The sequence below is a fragment of the Archocentrus centrarchus genome, chromosome 14 (genome assembly GCF_007364275.1).
Source record: "Archocentrus centrarchus isolate MPI-CPG fArcCen1 chromosome 14, fArcCen1, whole genome shotgun sequence".
Lineage (NCBI taxonomy): Eukaryota > Metazoa > Chordata > Actinopteri > Cichliformes > Cichlidae > Archocentrus > Archocentrus centrarchus.
The window spans coordinates 21,965,715-21,978,018 of NC_044359.1; the positions used below are offsets into that span (position 1 = coordinate 21,965,715).

The 12,304-nt window shown below is 38.8% G+C and overlaps 1 protein-coding gene across 1 annotated transcript in view; it reads left to right on the top strand.

Moving 5' to 3' along the window:
* LOC115791752 (neurexin-1) overlaps positions 1-12,304 on the top strand; it is a 109,841-nt gene that overhangs the window by 43,838 nt on the left and 53,699 nt on the right.

A 12,304-nucleotide genomic window follows, 5' to 3' on the forward strand; every position in this document is an offset into this window, starting at 1 on the left:
AATGAATTGAATGTGCTCTAATTGCACATAACAAAGTCATAGCACCACATTTCAGAGACTCCTCGTCTGATTGCTGCTCTCACCATAAAGGGCCCTCTACGTCCAATATAAAAGACCCAACCAGAAGCCCCTCACGCCCTTCAAGCTCTTCAGTCTAGCCAGGGCGAGTCAGGCCTCATTTGCTGCAGAGCCGTTTTGAATAACAAAGAATTGTCTCTGTGGTAATCATTATCCAAATGTGCTGTCGTGCATTGTTTTAAGCAAGGAAATGACAATGTGCTATGAAAACTGTAGGGCGGCTATTGGAGGATAATTTGTAATAACACTGAGTGTGAGAAAGCCAAAGATGTGAGGGGAAATGCATCTCATCATTTATCATTATAAACACATTTCTCTGGCTGTTTGCATTGACTGCATTTTTGAGTATACTGTAAGTAGAGAGTTCAGCTAGTTTATACACTAAATAAGGTATATTTTTGTTGGTTTTTTGAGTAGGTGTTCCTCACTTACTGGTTACCCAGCTATGCCTTAATATCATAAAGCTGCCTTCTTCCTCCACTTGTTCCAACTGTTTCCAGTGTTACAAATACACAGCCAAATGTGCTCACTGCCATAACCTATAGATCTGAAAATCAATACTTTGCCCTCTGAAGGCTTTATCTTTTACATCTCTCGCTGTCCCCAAGTTGTGTATCTAAACAACAGTGCAACTGTTTGTTTTTTTGTTTTCCTACTGCATGGAGCGGGATTACTGCCCTGGTTTACAGTTGTTGTTGTTTTGTGTTTTTTGTGTGAAAGGTCAAGCAATATCTTAATTTCAAATATGAATTTGGTCTGTGTAAATATCTGTTACAGCATGTCTTAATATTTGAAACTGACAGTTTCATATGTTGGTCCTTTTTCTGCAGTAACTTAAGACTTTTCATTTGAACAGGCAGGAATTTGTTTTCCAATAAAGCTGTGAATTGGACTTTCATCACACAACTTTGTAATTTGATATGACAGGTGAAAAATTTCTTGGATTTTCCCACGTCTTGGATGGTTTTGGTGCATTTATTTTAACATCACGTAAACGTCTCTAAAGACCCCCCCCCCCCCCCCCCCCCCCCCCCCCCCCCCCCCCTCTTCTTCTTTTTTTCATCCCCCAAGAACTCCAGGCATTTGTGTTGATTTCTTTTCCACACAGATAATGCTTCTAGTCGGCTGTGGCTCGTCAAAGCAAACAGCATGTCCTCTTATATAAACAGCAGTGACAACAAATAAAATGTCGATCTTTAATAACCTTGGAAAGGATTCCAGTCAAGAAACATTATTATAATCAGACGTTCAAAGAACGTATGATACAATCCTCCCAAGATCTTATAGAAACTGGAATTTCAGTAGTTTTTGGAATTGCAGTTTGTCTGATGCGCATCACATCATCTAAGCTGGGATTTCAAATGCCTGCCTGCGGCTAAATCTTCACCCCATGTTTTTCCGAGTGTTGCAGACATGAGTGCATTTACAGTAATATCTGTTAGCTTGCAACAGAGGTAAGCGCTCGGATGCATCCGTACGGTTCTGTGAGTGTGTTCTGAGTTTTTGACACAAGCTGCCAACAGAAAATGCTTCAAATCTTTCATTTTTCTAGCCCACAAATTTTCTGTATTCATTTATCTGAAATGTATTCCCATAATTGTAAAAGGCATGAAAGAGACACTTTTTAGATAACAGCAATAATAACATTTTCAGGAACAGAAGAAAAAAAAAAGAATTTCATTGCAGTGTTTTGGGTTTTCATCTAGCAGTGTTCAGGGAGGGCTCTCAATCATGCGGGTGGTAAATGGCATCGCTGGCCAATATCAAAGGTCAAACCAATACATCAGTCCAACTCGGAGGAAATAACAAGCCTCATGCCTCACATTGAGCCATCATTGAAGTCATTAAAACAAATGGAAATGTGACTATAATGTGAATACACAAACAAACACGTAGGCAGGACAGTGTTTTGTAATCATCAGTATTAAATGGTAAAGCCTGTCTCATCCAAACCACAATCTGCTGCTTTGTTTATCTCGCCATCATTAAAGCCAAATCTACTCCTCCCACCTTTGTCTGCTGCATCTGTGCACCAGCCCAGAAGGTCAGCTATGTATTCCAAGAAACAAGCACTAAAGAAAAAGGCGACTGGTGTGCTTTACTGATCCGGTTTTTTCTTTTTTTTCCATGAGGGATTCATAAGAAACGAAGTTGGAGAAGTCTGGAAACTTGTCAGACAACTCATTTTTCTCAGTTAGTTTGTGCCTCAGTACATTGATATTCATATAAAGCGAGCAATTTACTATGTCTGCTATAAACATCTGGGCTAATTATCTCTAGGTCACTGTTTTATCACCAAAATCACTTAGAATGATGCTCTATGCTCAATTTTTAACACTTCTTTCTGTAAGCATATGGAGTCTGTAATTATTGGTTAACCTCTGCAGTTGCAGATAATTGTTTTGGCATATTCATTACGCTTGTGTGTGTGTGTGTGTGTGTGTGTGTGTGTGTGTGAGTGTGTGTGTGTGTGTGTGTGTGTGTTCGTGCATGCGTGCGTGCTTGCAAACATGTAATCAATGTGAGCATGTTTATATTTCAACTAGTGCTAATCCTAAGTAAATTTCATTAATATTCTTTTAATAACACGCACAGGAAAAAATTATTTAAATTTCATTTAGCCCATAATAATAGCTGTAACCATGGTGATAAATGTATGAGATGACATCAATAATACAATGTTAAATGGGCAACCATTTTTTATTTTATTTTTTCTAAATGTGGCACAACTCTACTCACATCTTCTTCTCTAATCGTCTTCTGTGTCCTCCCACCTCATCAAAGCCAAACCAGCCGACATACAAAACACCCCACACTGAATTAGCCAAGCCAACTTTATTTATATAGCACTTCAAAAACAGCAAGTGCTGTTTTAAACACAATAAAACATGAAAGCATTAAAAAAATTAAACATAATTAGAATAAGTAAAACAAATGAGTAAAAGTCAATAAAAGTCAACTCAGACAGTTGCCAGTGAAAAAAGGTGGGTTTTAAGAAGTGACTTAAACATGGACAGTGAAGAAGCCTGTCTAATATGCAGTGGGAGCGAACTAACAGATGAAATTCCACCTGACGTGGCTTTACATAACCATAGCATTAACAGAGTGGAGCCCACCTCTGTGTTAATTGGTAACTGGACAAAAAACAGACAGTAAGCCGAGCTTCCAGGCATGCAGGCAAGGTACAGTAATGCTGCACTAGTCAGCATTACTGTACCTTGCCTGCATTACTGTAATGCTGCACTAGTCAGCAACTGTCTTCATTTCCTGTTGCAAGCGTTTGAGAAAAATATAATGCTCAAGTCTTATGAAATGGCTTGAGATGGACCAAATGCAATTTGTGAGCGCAGCTGTAAGATGAAATGAACTATTTTACAATTTCCAATTCATTTACAAAAATGAAAACTTTTTAAAATAATTAAATCATTTTAAAAATTCATTTTCTTAAACACTGATGGCCATTTTTCTGTAATTACATTTCAAATGTTTGAGTAAAGAGTGAAAAAAAAATGGAAATATCCGCTTTTGTAATTTACCGTAAAGTGCAACAAAACTGGATGTTTAACTGCTCAGTCAAATCCTGTTTTCCCTTTGACCTTCATTTCAGGTGGAGTCATTCTCGATTATGAGTATCTCCCAAAGGCCACAAGGATAATCCAGGATAGAGGTTCAGACTTAATCTTGCACTCCGGGACAGAGGCTCAAGAAAACATATTGCTGTTCATAACTTGGTGACCTATAAGAAATAGGCTTTTGAGACACTACAAAGTCTAGACTATTTAAAGTCAATGGTCTGGACTGGCTTGGGCTCAATGACCATACCATATCTCTTAGAAACTTGACCTCTTTTGACCACGCTGTGAGAAACGTACACATTTTAAGACTGACATATTGATCAGGCTGCAATTTGAAAATCCAAGGCTCTCATTTATACGTTACTTGTTTGAAAAGACTTAGTAATGACAGCATAATTTATTTTGTTTAGCCTTGAATCCTAAAGTGAAACTGACTCTGCTAACTTTCTATAAAAGGATGTGTTGTTATGCACAGTATATATCGCATCAACCCAACCCATTTCAGATTAGAAATTCATTTCACATAAATGCAAACACAGAATAACAAGAGGATGGGAAACGGGGGGGGACACAGCTGGAGATAACTAACATAATGACTCGGGAGGAGGAAGTTAAACTAGACACAAAACACAGAGAAGAACAGTCGCCGAAATAAAATAGGAAGAGAGTCTCAACTGAACAGGGAGACGAGATTAAATTGGCCAGAACACAGAGACGAATGCTAAGCCAGACACAGAAACACAAGGGGGCCAGGAATAAACAGAGTTCCAGGGAATAACACAAACAAATGAGAACTTAAAAATATATATATAAAGAAACGAACCAGAATACAGAACTATAATGAGAAAATACAGAGAGAGAACCTAAATGTTCCAAAAAACTCAAAATCCTGGGTTCAAGACGCAGGGACCATGACGTCCCTATCCTTGGGACAGATGTCTGCCTCTACACGTTTTACCATCGTTAGTTCACTTTAGTAACTCTTTCTGATATTTGACTGTGTGTACCCATCTGCATGTGGGGCTCCTGCGGCTTCTCGTGACAAAAAGATTCTTAATTAACTAGGAAGTCACAAACAACTGAATCTCAGAGTGAGTGAAAATGACATCGTTTTGCTTCCTGCCACATCTTTAGGCAGTCTTTTACCTTTGGAAAATCTTTTTCTCAGTATGATTTCGGGCTGTATGATTGCAGTAGAATTTTACAATCACTGTACTCCACATACACACAAAAAACATATCTGATTTAAATGTGACCACAGTTCCCTTCAAGGTCATCTCCTTGTGTGCATCTGGAGCACTTCCAGTGCAGCTGTGATTTTTAGATCATCCTGAAAGTCTCATTCTAACCACTTGCACTATGCACCTGCAATTTCACCGTGGAACTCAAATTTTCACAGAGTCAACATCTGTGTCCAGCTGACCCAGCTTTCTTGTTGATGATCATCACTGTCAAGGAGAACTAGGTCCCAGTGACACACAGAAGCCTTTAGTGAAAGCCTCTATAGTATCCAAGCCCAAGAAAAAGGTGTTCTGCTGCAATGTCCTGTGGGCTATAAGGGAGAACATTTGGCACAAGCCACCTGGACTGTTTTGCTTGTCATCGTGTGCCAGCACATAGCACTCTCAAAGGGCAGGAGGGGTTTTTTTTAGCCGCATGAACAAAATCTTCCCTTATTACCCACCCTACTCAGCAGGTTTGCATGCCTCCAACTTCATCTTCTTCTCTGAAATGAAATTCAAATTAAGGGGGTTTTGTGACGCATTGCAAACCAACACATGAAGTACTTTTTATTCGTGGATTAGAATGAAAAACATTTTTGTACTATCAGTTTTTTTATAATCTACCCGAATGAAGGTTTGTGATGAGATTTCTGGATGGGGTGTTTGGTTTGGTTCATAATAATATTAGCATATTATAATTTTCCATCAACCATGTATGATTGATTTTTTTTTTTCCATATAGAAATTATGCACTCTCAACCATTATATTTAGATTTATTTATTTTGATTTGTAGATACCAGACTTTGTTAGCTTTGTTCAACTTAGAGAGTCTATATTCTAAAATATAATTTCTGACAGATCTCTGGTCTGTGTGAGTCATGTATAAACCCTGGGCCTCAGACTGCTGGCATAGCTCCCTACAGCTATATTAAAGAGGTAGAAAGGCTTAAACATTGTGTAATTGACTGGCAGAGCTTACAGGGTCATAAAGGTTCACCTGTGATTTACAGGAAGCATTGCTTTAATCTTTGTAATTCTTTTCTAAAATAAAAATCGTGTAAAAAAATTTCCTCCTCCAGTGAAATACATCAAAGGTCAACGTCTGACCACTCACGGCATTTTTACAGCTTTTTAGCCTTTTAGGCATGACTGGAAAACTTTTGACATTTACATAGATGTGAAAAGAAGTCAAGCACCTGAGGGAGTAATGCCCCCTTTAACTGATTTTGGCTTATGTCCTTGCAGTTTCTCACTTTAAAAATATCTTTGTTTTCTTGTGTGTTATACTTCAACGGTTTTCTCTCAAGGGCAGCAGTATGTCACAGAAATGTTTTTGCAAATAGAAAAATCACTGATAACTATGATTAATCGCGAATGAGTTCCCATTCCTGTTTTTACCAGGTTTTACCAATTTTACCAGGTTTTAGAAAAGAGCTGTCAGTGAACATACAGGATTAAATTTTTACTCTCATCAGCGATGTTTGATGCTACACTATGTTGAAGCTCATAGTGACACTGACACAGTGACTCATGCTGTTTAATAAGCTGTCAATAAACTAAAGCAACTGCATGTGTGCATGTCTTATCTTTGATAAATAGTGGCATGAGGCACATAGAGGTTTATTTAAATACCTTACATCTTCAAATTTACTGAATTGAGACCATCAGATTTACCATTTCTGGTTGGTATTTTAACTTTTCAAACACCAAAAAGGCTCAGGGGACAACATATCACATCTGATCCTCTATCTCAAATGTCAGAGGATGACATTAAAAGCGCTTAAAAGGACTAAATGAAATAAAATGTAAAGTGAAGTCGCATGAAAAATGCACATTCCACATCTAATCACCAAAATAGAACAGCCTGAGAAACGCATCTAAAAACTAACCCTAGCTTGGACTTTTCACCTAAGGTCATTTGATTTCCTTCCTTCCTTCCTTATTCAAATTTTGTCTTGATGATGTTTACACTTTTGAATTGTCATTAAATTGTAAATAATATTGTGTGAATATTTTTTTTTATGTTTTAAACATGTTTTCTCTCATGTTTTTAGCTGCACCTGGTAATGTGCTGCTGTTGCCAGAAGGTAGCAATGAGGCACCTACAAGCTGTTTGCCAACCACAGTTAAAAACAAGAAATAGTCACAGTCCCGTCATGGTACCGTGTTGATAGTTCATGCTACACAAAGCTTTGCAAAGCCTGTGTCATAATATGTAGAAAAGCTGCTAAAGGAGGCTAGCTTGTTGAAGTTTCTGCTTTTGCTCATCCTTAACATTTCCCTTGCTGAGGAAAAAATAGAAATCATAAGAGGCAAAGAACTTCTTTTTAGTCAAGAAATTCACACTTTTTCCCTCTCCTTAGTGAACCTCACTGTGGTTCTCTTTCCTATTCAAGCTAATTTTTTAACCAGTTGCCATTCATTCACACAGAGGTTACACTCAACTGGCTTTTTCAAGGACTGCATGAAAATGCATCTCCATATGCTTGTGTTGGTTGAAATGCCATCCTTGGCACTTTCCACATATTCACTCTGATCTAATTCTTCTCTTTGCATAATCTAGCAGACACACGGATGGAGACAAAGGTGGGACCATAAATCCAGCTCTAGTATGGCCCCACTCAGAGCCTAGAGACCAGTAAGTGACCCCCTAGCAATGGCAGGTCGCTAAGGAAAAATTAACTCAGTGGTTCTCAAACTTTTTCCATCATTTCCCACCTCACAGGACAGAATCCTCTTGGTGGTGGGGTATGCCAGCTTTATGTACACAAAACTACTGCCCTAACTGTTGATGAGGAGTGGTTGCTGTAGGTTGCTGCCACTTGCTATGAAATCAATTCCTAAAGCCCTGATCATGCAGACCTAGAGAGTGGTCAGCAATCTCCTGGCAACCACAGGTCAGAAGGGAAAAATGTTCCCATCCGGTTGGTGAGTGATTGCTAGAGATTGCTTGCTCTTGGTAGGTAAAATTTGTTGCAAAAGAGGTATATGACACTGCACTGACAACCTCCTTATGTTTTTTTTGGCAGATTGCTGCTGTTGCCAATATTTTGCATGGAAGATGGCAATTTGTCAGCAAAACCAACAAACAGTAACGAAACTTGAGAGTGTAATGCAAACCAGAACCAGAGAGCATTTTACATAAGTAAGCACCCTCTTTAATAGCACTTTCAGCTAGCCAGCAGCCTGCAACCTCCAGAAACCACTCACAAACTGGTCCAGAGGTTGCCAGGAGGTCACCGACTGATTTGAAGGCTTCTGTGAATGAGACCCACCTGCCAGACAAACATGTGATTAGATACTACTGTACATGTATGAGAAATGGGAAAAGACTGTGATGAATGCCATAAAACTGTCATAGTCAAAAGAAAAACAAAAAAATTTGGTCAAACATCCCAGTTAAAGCTAGCATATCACAATTTTACCATGTTTATTCAATTGAGAGCAGGTGGGAGGAGGGCTGGGGAGGGGCCAGTCTTTTCCTGAATATTGAACGGTACTTCCAGGCAGTGACGTCAAGTTTCAGTTTCTACTTTTAGTTCCATTGACATCAAACAGTATACTAAGAGAAACCATTAGTGAGCTGGAAACCATTCACACTACCAAGTATTACTAATAGAGTGCTCAGAAAAAAATCACTTCCTGCTAGTGCTACCCACCATTCTCTGACTGCCGTCTTCTGTCACACCAGTGTTTGTCATTCAGGTAGCAATGTTCTCAACTGTTGCTGCCTCTTTAAACCGAAAACCTGTGATTTTATGGATTGCTGTTCAGTTGGGAGCGCTTGAAGTGCTCACAATTACGTATTTCTTAGTACACTGGTGTTCCTCTTTGATTAGTGTGAAATTGAATTGGACAGCATATGAACACACTTGAATGTTGGTTTATTTTAGTCCATTTACCCTTCAACATTTAAAAGGTATTACATTTACTCTGATATTTTGCAGTTTTGACTACCATCAAAAGTGGCAGCATAGAACTGAAGCACAGTCACACCCAAGATTTCAGGCACTCTATTCTCATTATAGCAAGTCATTCTCTCTTTTTTTGTCATTGAGATTAAAGCTCTATTCAAGGCATTTGATGCTTCTCTGAAAGCAAAGTAGGTGTTGATTCATAGTCGGATCAATAGCTCCAGTAACCCATTCACATAACTCAGAGTGATGTATTTCAATCTTGTATAAAACACTGAAAGCTTACATATGGTGGAAGCATTATTCCACGGTACATGTAAAATTATATTTACAGCTACAACCAATGTACAATGTATCCCTTACAACACATTTATTGGTACTTTGTATTTGCTTACTGTTGTGCAGTTGTGAGGAAAAGGTCCATCTTTGTTTATTTTTTCTTCGCAATGACCTATGAAAAATTCATTTCAAATGCTTCCAGCAATCTCTCCAAGAGATGATGCGGCAGACAAAAAGCCAGCCGAAGATGTAGACCATGAATTCCAGCTGCACATGAAAATAGCCAAACAATGACACAATTTGCAACTTCACTGTCTGCAAATGTCTCTCAAAACTATGTCTGAAAAAGGTGCAAATAACGCACTATTTGCCCTAAATCCTCTGCTCAGCTCAGTGCAGCCACACACAGCTAGGAGCATGACCTGGCCAGTCAGCAGGCAAAATCCCACCCACCCCCCCTTAGGGATGCTGATGACTTGTCTGTCTTTAACTTGTGGTGATAACGCTGTGATGAATGCGATCGAGAACAGGTTTCTTATACACCGAGTGGAGTTTTTATTGGAGGTTTAAACATTTACAAATGTGCTACAGCTGACTGTGAATCTCTTTCCGTCATTATTAAGTCTCAATACTTCAAAGAATAGACACAGTTTGACATCTTTGCATTACAAATTCATAGAAAGTAAAGATAAATCCACGAAGTCTGTTTTTTTTTTTTTGCGTGTTATTTTTGAAGTTTTGGTATTTTTAAGAAACATACAAAAAAAACCATAAGAAAAAGAAAGTTTTGGACTTAAGCAAGATTTTTTTCAATCCACGTCGCATACAGTATGTGAACACATCCATGAGGCAAAATTAAGTAGTCTACAGGTATATATACTTATATCTTAGTACACTGTAATGATGTCAGTAATTGATATTTATAAATATTTTCATTCATATGAAGTTAAACACCATATTATTATTATATGCTTTTACCTGCCTATCGACCAGTAGGTCCAATACTTTGGCTCAGACTGAAATATCTTGAAACCTTTAAATGGATTTGTATAAAATTTACATTCATAGTCAACTTTGGTGATGGCTTGATTTTGATCTTTTATAAGGTCAAAATGTCTACTTAACCCTGTCTTTGCTCCAACACTTAATTCATGTTATAGCTTGGTTTTCATTCAATAATTCAATCTCAGGCTCACATAGCAGCCAGTGAGGCTTTATAGTTGGCGAGTTTACATGTTCAGAGTGTAGACTGAAGTGCATTAAGGCAGATACTTACACTGCAAACAGTGTAAATACCTGCCTTAATGCTCTCATTAGTCTCAAGAATTTACATCATCAGCGATCAGGAATTCTTTCTTCACAAATAATCCTGCTCATCATTTAAAGCAACCAGACATTGCTTCCCTGACCTCTTGCAACCTCTGGGTAAAGTGTCACGGAGCAGGATAATTTAATGCAAGCTGATAGCTCATTAGAATGCAAACAGAAACAGGCTGTGCTAAGCTATGTTTGACAGATTGGAAAATACAAACCACACTGCCAGTTTCGCTCAGATATGCGACAGGTTATTTCATGATTAGTCATGGTCTCTTATGACTCACCCTGCAAACACTGACTGCTGGAGAGGGAGTTCAATCTTCTGCCAATGTCACACTGACTAACAGAGTTAGGAGAAATATCCAAACCTCTATAACACACACTTCACTCACTCTGTCTACCAAGGAGTTCAAACCACAGTTACACTGTCTGAGATTGGAAGTTACAGGAAGCAATCTAGCATCGCTCTTCAGCCATTGTTTGAGTTTCACAACAACAAGTGGCCATTCTTGCGTGAGTTGTACTTTCATACCTTTTGTGAGTTATAATGGATTTTGTGAGTATCCTGTTAAAGTGTGTGTGCGTCTCCGTGTGTTTGTTTGGAATTTCAGTATAGCATATCTAAGATGCAATGTTGTGTAACATTACTTTTAAAAGTAACTTGGTGTGCACTGATTATACTTCATTGCAATGCAAGTTTATACTGGTAATATTTCCTCCATCACATTACCAGAAACGACCTTGATAATTCAGTGTTCTACAAAGCAGGTCACCAGTGTGACTGAGCTTACTATCAAACCAGAACAAAATTGTCACGATCCTGGACCTTTTGGCCCAGAGTTTTGTGTTTTTTGACCTTTGAAGCTCTGTTATTGTTTAATTTCTTCAGTTATGTTTCTTAGTTTGCTTTGGACACCTGATTCACTGTTGGCTTTGCAGTATTGTATTTTCAGGCCTTCATAGTTTAGTTATCTAAGTCGTGCTCTTTGTTATAGTTTATTTATATTGGATTCCCTGTTGTGTCAGGTCTGCATTTCTGTTTCCATGTCTTCTTCCTGTTTTACTTTGGCAGTCCTTTGTATCATGTGCATTGTGTTCAGCTTGGCTTCCCCTTGTCTTGTTAGTGTCATTCTGTTCGCCTGTTCTCCCGGGCTGTTTCCACTCTCTTCTCATTACCCCTTGTGTATTTATTGTGTTGTGTTTTTTTCAGTTCTTTGTCATGTCATCATCTCCCCTCGCTGTGTGTTTTTCCTGGTTCCATATGTTCTGAGTTTTCCCAGTGTATTTAGATCCTGGCCTGCTCTGTATTTGTTTATGCAGTGTGTTACCGGCAATAAAGCTGAGACCTTATGAATTTAAGTCCTGTCTCCAGAGTCCTGCATTGGGGTCCAGCACATGCTTACCATACAGCATCACATGGCACAAAATAATGCAAATAGTTTTGCAGTGTAACGGGCTTTCAGCCATTTCGAAAGCAGACCTTAACATGCTAGCTGTCAACCGGATGCATACCACCATATCAAAGAGCACCTCTCCATCTTGCAATCTGATGAGTCTGGCTTTGGTGGTTGCCAGGAGAACAATACTTGTCTGACTGCACTGTGCCAAGTGTGAAGTTTGGTGTAAAGTTTGACATGGATGAGCGAGTTTGGTGTGGAAGAACTTGACTGGCCTGCACAGAGTCCTGACTTCAACCCAATCATCCCAACACCTTTGGGATGAATTAGAGTGGAGACCGCGAGCCAGGCCTTCCCGTCCAACATCAGTGTCTGACCTCACAAATGTCCTTCTGGAAGAATTGGTCAAAAATTCCCATAAACACTCCTAAACCTTGTTGAAGCTGTTGTAGCTGTAAAAGGTGGCTCGACATAATATTACTGTAAATCCTATGGATTAAGAGTGGGATGTCACTGAAGT